Raw genomic sequence first — 7,384 nt, 5'->3', positions numbered from 1 at the left:
AGTTAAAGTTCACAAGAAAATGGATGTAAATGATTGATAGCTAAACTTTTGAAGCCATGATATGAATCCATGATTTTCTGATTATTAGACAAACACTCGAACCAATTAAGCTGCTGAGCCAGATCACAAGTGCTGTGACAACTAAGGGCAGAGGAGGGCACTCTTTATTCTCATCCCACTTCTCCACAGGTCACAACATCTATGTGAACTTTTCCCACATACTGATACAGTCAATCATATACTCTATTTTTCCCAGAATAGAAGACACTGACCAGGTTTCTTTAATGAACAACAAAATTATCCATTTATTGTCGAACAAGTTTTAACTAGTCATGAAGTAAAGCATAAACACACAGGTGGAAATTTTAAAAGTTCCTTTTTCACCTTGAACAACTTTTAAAGTCCTTTTTTTTATCTTCGAGCCACACGCACACACACACACCGGATAGCTGAAAAAATAAAAGGGATTTTTTTTTTAAATTCTGCACTCTGTTACAGACAAAAAAAACCTCTTGGGCTGTTTATTTGCTCATTTTTGAAGAAATCATCAGATGAGATATGTTGCTCCTAAACTGGAATACAGTCTAACTTCCGAGTATACGTAGACAGTTCACTAGGGTATTTTAGATCAGTTCTTTTCAGAAGGCATTGAGAATTAATTTTAGCAGGCCTTCTTCAAAGACATGCGACAAGATGAATTAACTCAGTGGACTTCTCAGGGTCTTTTAAAGATTTTCTGGAAAACAAACTGGGTTGTGGTCTTCTCTCCTTCCTTGACGATTCTTCAGGTTAACTTTATCAGCTGCTCACTCCAGCAGGTAAAACACACTTACTGCTACAACCAAAGGTTGTGAGTTTTCTGCTGTCTTAGGTTTGCGCTGCTGCTGCCAAGGTTGTCCAATCAAGGGGCATGACTGACTTCACTAACCATATTTCTCCCGGTTACCAGGGTTTCTGTTCTATATTTAACTTGAATCATGTGACAACCAGTAAACATGGTTGCCAAATTGGCTCTTTAGGTTCTCTCTTGAAAAAGAACTGGTCCTACATTTATTCAGTTCGATTATGACTTCTTCAAAAAATATTTTAACAGAAGAAACAGAATCCCTTCCATAACATCATGTACTTTCCCTGAGCTAGAGGTTATTGCAAGTCTCTCTGGCTGTGTTTATTTTAGGTGATTTTGTACTCAGGTTCTTTTGGAATCCATGTGTTTGCAGATCTTTGTGAGTGAGAGATGTAGTAATATGCTTAAAAGATTTCCCTGTAAATTATTCGTATCTCCATCTTTCCCCGAACTTTGTACAAACACATTAATATGGGAATCACACACATCAGGCCGTCAAACCTGTCTGCTAAACATTGAAAGGTGGCAGTGTTTATTGTGACGGGGTTCCATTTATGAAGACACATATTGATGATTCACACATGTAAAAATGTGTATATTATGTTCATGACATAATGAAATAAATAAACATTTCATTGCAATTGCCATGCTTGTTGAACATTTTCTCTGCTGATGCCCCCTGAATATATTAGAGAACATGGTGACGAGGTTGAGATACAAATCTGTAAATATAGGCAGCAAACAGCAGCAGGGACTGCAGTGAACAGGATTTACGTGACATATTTGTGCTTATATTGGTGGGTGAAATAAGATACCAAACACACAAAATCCCACATTTGAGCTCGCGTAAAAGATTGCTCTGTCTATGGAGATAGCATCAAAGAATGCTCAGGAATTTTGTCCTATGCCAGTGATCGTAACACACTTCAGGGGAACTTTAAAAAAAAGGTAAAATGGGCTTTCACATAACAGATGAAATTTTACACAGAGAAGTGTGAAGTGATACAATTTGGAAGGAAGAATGCCATATAAATGAAACGTTACAATTCTAAACTGGGTGCAAGAGCAGAGAGACAATGTACACCAATGTTCGAAGGATTGAAAAGGTAGCTAAGAGCAAACAGGACACTTGGCTTTATTAATAGAGGCAGAGAGTGAAAGCATATAAGTTATGCTAAACCTTTATAAAATACTGGGAATGAATGGCCTCCACCTGTACCTCTACAGGAAGTTTCCATTCCAGGTTTACACACACTCGTCAGGATCACGCTCCACAGATTCTGCCCTCCAGGCTCAGACACCCACTTCAGGATCACTCTCCACAGATCCCGCCATTCCAGGTTCAGACACCCACTTCAGGATCACTCTCCATTGATCCCAGCACTATGGGCTCGGAGACCCTCTTCAGAGATCCTAAATCTCCAGACACGGACATCCTTTGAGGACCACTCTCCACAGATTCTGCCCTCCAGGCTCAGACATCCTCTTCAGAATCACTCTCCATACATCCCGCCACTCCACGCACGGATATCTCCCTCAGGATCAGAGCAAAGAATGTTGCTTGTCACATATCAGCTCAAGCCTGAATGTTATTCAGGTCTTGCTGCTTGCAGGTACAGATTGCTTCAGTATCTGATGAGTTGTGAATCATCAGCGAACATTCCCACTTCTGACTTATGTTGAAGAGAAAGCCATCAATGAAACAGCTGAGGATGATTGGGCCTTGGACACTGCCCTGAGAAACTAGGTATCCAGTCATGAAAGGTGGAGGACAATTAAATAACGAACCAGATGAGGAGGCTCCAAAAACATCCCGATCCTCAATGTTGGTGGAGCCGAGCACGTCAGTGCAAAAGATGAAGCTGAAGCATTTGAAACCATCTTCAGTCAGAAATTGCTCAGTGGATGATTCATCTCGGCCTCTTGAGGTCCCCAGTATCACAGCTTCCAGTTTACAGCCAATTTGCTTCACTCCACATAATGGCAAGAAATAGCTGAAGGCACTCGATACAGCAAAGACTATGGGCCCTAACAACATTCCGGCTCTAGTGTAAATCTGAGTTCTTTTTGGCTTCAGTCTGGTTCATTAAAAATACTGAGTCGGATGTGTAGGTAAAATCAATTACTTTATTTGCGCATTTAGCCGGCTGACTTACTCGAATGCAACGACACTGACTCCACCCAGAGTCTGTCTGGTCCACTAGAGTAAGTAAAGTTTTTTGATACAGGTACTACTGTTTATACATTAAGATTCATGCTATACCCCCTTGTTTAACCAATCAGTGCGATACAATTCGACTTCACCCACGTGGTGACATGCAGTACATCTGTTACTGAGGTTCCAATACACTCCATTTTCAATACATACTTGTTACTAATAAAATATTGTTTTGTACCAGCAAGATAAAACAAAGCGGACAGCAAGCTAATTAGCAAGAGCATAGGAATCATCAATAATCATTCTAGTCTCACTCCCTGCATGGATCATGAGTCTGTCTCTACCTTGTGACAAGTAATTGCGGCGCATCTCTGCTATCTCTGTTAGGTGTACATTCCTGAGTGTTTCATGCAGTCTGCAGCTACATCAAGTAGTGGCAGTTCACGAAGATAAGAGGGGCCGAGCACTCCTTATCACTCACACAGGGATGGACATCATTTGATTCACAGGAGTCCATTTGTTCCAAACCACAGGGAGTCACACAATCAGGCCATAAAGAACAGATGTCTTTGCAATTACCAGTGTCGGCTAGTGTTTACAGTCTCACACGCTCTGCCTTTACTTTTAACTATTTCATTGTGGTTTCTGCCACTTAAAATCAAAGCTCAGCAAAGCTACTATTCCTAACTTGGCTATATTTCCCATTAAGCATAGTGCCATGCCTTTCTGCTCACTTCCACACTAGTACTGAAGACTTGTGCTCCAGAACTAGCTGCGCCCTCAGCCAAGCTGTTCCAGTAGAGCTACAACACGGGCATCTACTTGACAATGTGGAAAGTTGCCCAAGTGTGCCCTCTCCTCAAAAAAAATGCAGGACAAATCCAATCTGACCAATTGCCGCCCCATCAGTCTACTATCAAGCATCAGCAAAGTGATGGAAGATGTCACCAACAGTGCTATCAAGCACCACACACTTAGCAATAATCTGTTCATCGATGCTCAATTTAGGTTCTGCCAGGGTCTCTCAACTCCAGGAAATAATTTGGCAGATAGAGTATAATGTGGGAAAATGTGAGGTTATCCAATTTGGTAGGAAGAATAGAAAAGGAAAATATTATTTAAATTGTGAGAGATTACAGAATGCTGCGGTGTAGAAGGAGCTGGGTGTCCTCGTACATGAATCACAAAAAGTTACCATGCAGGTACAGCAAATAATTAGGAAGGCAAATGGAATGTTACCCTTTATTGCAAGGGGGATGGAGTATAAAAGTAGAGAAGTCTTGCTACAAATGTACATGGTGCTGGTGAAACCACACCTAGAGTACTGTGTACAGTTTTGGTCTCCTTATTTAAGGAGGGATATACTTGCATTGGAGGCAGTTCAGAGAAGGTTCATTGGATTAATTCCTGTGATGAAGGTGTTGTCTCATGAGGAAAGTTGAGCAGGTTGGACCGATACTCATTGGAGTTGAGAAAAATGAAAGGAGAACGTATTGAGACATATAAGATTCTGAGGGGGCTTGACAGGGTAGATGCTGAGAGGATGTTTCCTCTCGTGGTGGAATCTAGAACTAGGAGACACAGTTTCAGATTTAGGGCTTTTTCATTTAAAGAGGTAATTCTTCTCTCAGAGGGTCATTAATCTTTGGAATTCTTTACCGCAGAGAGCAGTGGAGGCTGGGTCATTGAATGTCTTCAAGATTTTTATCTACAAGAGAGCCAAGGGTTATGTGGGCAGGCAAGAAAGTGGGGTTGAGGTCATGATCAGGTCAGCCATGATCCTATTGAATGGCGGAGCAAGCTCGAGGGGCCTAATGGCCTACTCCGGCTATGAGTTCTTCCGATCTTCTGTTCTTATGATCTCATTGCAGCTTGGTCCAAACAGAGACGAAAGACTGGAATTCCAGAGGAGAGGTGAGGGTGATTGCCCTTGAGTGAGTGTGGCATCAAGGATCCCTCGCAAAATTGAAGTCAATGGGAATCAGGGGGAAAACCCTCCACTTGTTGAAGTCATACCTAGCACAAAACAAGATGTTGTGGTTAGTGGAGGCCAATCATCTCAGCCCAGGACATTGCCTCAGGAGTTTCTCAGGGTAGTGTCGTAGACCCAAACATCCCAGCTGTTTCATTGACGACTTTCTCTTCAACATAAGTCAGAAGTGGGAATGTTAGATGATGATTCACAACTCTTCAGATACTGAAGCAGTCTGTGCCTGCAAGCAGCAAGACCTGAGCAACATTCAGGCTTGAGCTGATAAGTGACAAGCAACCTTCTGGCCACACAAGTGCCAAGCAGTGAACATCTCCAATGAGAGAGAAAAAAAATCTACCTTTTGATATTCAGAAGCATTATCATCGTTAAATCCCCCACCATCAACATCTTGACCAGAAACGTAACTGGACCAGTCACATCTATGCTGTGGCTATAAGCGCAGGTCAGAGATTACGAATTCTGCAGCAAGTATCTCACTTCCTGACACCCCAAATCCTGTCCACCATCTACAAGGCACAAGTCAGGAGTGTGATGGAATACATTCCACTCAACAACACTCAAGAAGCTCAACATCATCCAGGACAAAGCAGCGCACTTGATCGGCACCTCACCCGCCACCTTAAACATTCAATCCCTCCACAACCAGTAAACAGTGGCTGCAGTGTGTACCATCTCCATATGCACTGCAGCAACTCGCCAAGTATCCTTCAACAGCACCTTCCAAACTCGTGACCACTACCACCTCGAAGGACAAGGGCAGCAGATGCATGGGAACTCACTACCTGCAGGTTCCCCTCCAAGTCACTCACCATCTTGACTTGGAACGATATCGCCATGTCTTCACTGTTGTTGGGTCACAATCCTGGAACTCCCTCCCCAATAGCACTGTGGGTGTTCCTGCACCATATGGACTGCATCAGTTCAAGAAGGCAGCTCTCCACCACCTTCTCAACGGCAATAGGAATGGGTAATAAATGCTAGCCTTATCAGCGATACTCACACCCAAGAATGAATAAAAACCAAATCACTCTCCACAGATTCCCCACAATCTGGGCTTGGACATATACTTCAGGAGCACAGAGCTTTATATCACGACAACATGAGTTCCAAACTTCAGATTCTGTTCACTTTTCACATTATTTTCTACCAGCTTTTATCAATTCAGTATTCGGGTCTCTGCTCCTCAACCGTTTCTAACATCTCACCTCTTACAAAAAAACACTCTGATCTATCGTAGGTAGTAGATGACCCCTCATTTTAAACTCCATCTGCCAAAGCATTGCTCACTCACTTAATCTATCAAGAAGATTTGAAAATACATTTCTTGCCAAAGGATAATTTTCTGCATCTGCTCCCTCGCCATTTGCTTTTTCCATTTGTCTTTCACTTGGTGCAAATCCAGAGAAAGTAAAGATGGAAGGAAGGAGGGGAGGAAAAATCCTGCTCCGTTTCGTGATCCCTATTTGATCTTCATTCCAGTGCAGTTTGGGTGAAGAATTCCAATTGTCTGTCTCAATTTTAATAAAGTATAACAAATTCTGGAATCACTGTCTGGACATTGACAAGAACAGGTTTCGAGGCTGACTTGACACATAAGCTCACCCAACATAAGTAATACACGAAACAGCTCATAAACTAGCGACAAAGATGGGATTCGAACCCACGTGTGCAAAGCACAATGGATTAGCAGTCCATCGCCTTAACCTCTCGGCCACCTTGTCAGTTGCAGAGACACAGCTGTCACCTTCAGCACAGCTTCTGGCTGTGCAGCCAGCTGTGGAATGATGGAAATATATCTTCTGTCAGTAAATGAAGTTGGGTATGGAGCAGTGTGAAACATTTCCAGACCATGTCCAACACGTTTCTACTCAGTGTGAAAACCCACCACGGAAAGACTGGAACATACAATCATTTCATCACATCATGATTAACATCACTCAGACACCTGAACCATTCGGTCACTGATGAAGTCATGATGACCGAATTTCTCATGAAATGAAAACTGAACGAACTGACTGGAAGAATTGCTTTAACCCCACATGATCAGCGAGCCACAGCATCAGGCCGACTTGTCGGGTGGTGTAAACAGATATCACTGCTTCTGATCTTCACCAGAACAGAGAGTGAGATGTAACATTGATCATCAAACAGACTGTGAGAGAATACAACAGAATAAAACACATGGAGAGACACTGTGGAATAACAAATAGATTTGATTGGAATGTTGAAATTTTGATTGGAATGGATAAAACACCAGAAACAGCAGATTAAATTGGGATTCTCATCATTATATTGATCTGGACAGAAAAGAGAAACTGATGGAAAGAAGAGAAGAAGGAAGAAAAGAAAGGATGGAACTGTTCAATCTTTTCAGTTTTTTTACTCG

At 42.2% G+C, this 7,384-nt stretch overlaps 1 non-coding gene across 1 annotated transcript; it reads right to left on the bottom strand.

Moving 5' to 3' along the window:
• Window positions 1-6,637: 6,637 nt before the first annotated feature.
• Window positions 6,638-6,719, bottom strand: trnas-gcu (transfer RNA serine (anticodon GCU)). Its single transcript has one exon. It is a non-coding gene; the product is annotated as a tRNA-Ser (tRNA).
• Window positions 6,720-7,384: the final 665 nt, after the last annotated feature.

The sequence above is a fragment of the Heterodontus francisci genome, unplaced genomic scaffold (genome assembly GCF_036365525.1).
Source record: "Heterodontus francisci isolate sHetFra1 unplaced genomic scaffold, sHetFra1.hap1 HAP1_SCAFFOLD_51_2, whole genome shotgun sequence".
Lineage (NCBI taxonomy): Eukaryota > Metazoa > Chordata > Chondrichthyes > Heterodontiformes > Heterodontidae > Heterodontus > Heterodontus francisci.
This window is presented reverse-complemented; position numbering and strand designations above follow the sequence as displayed.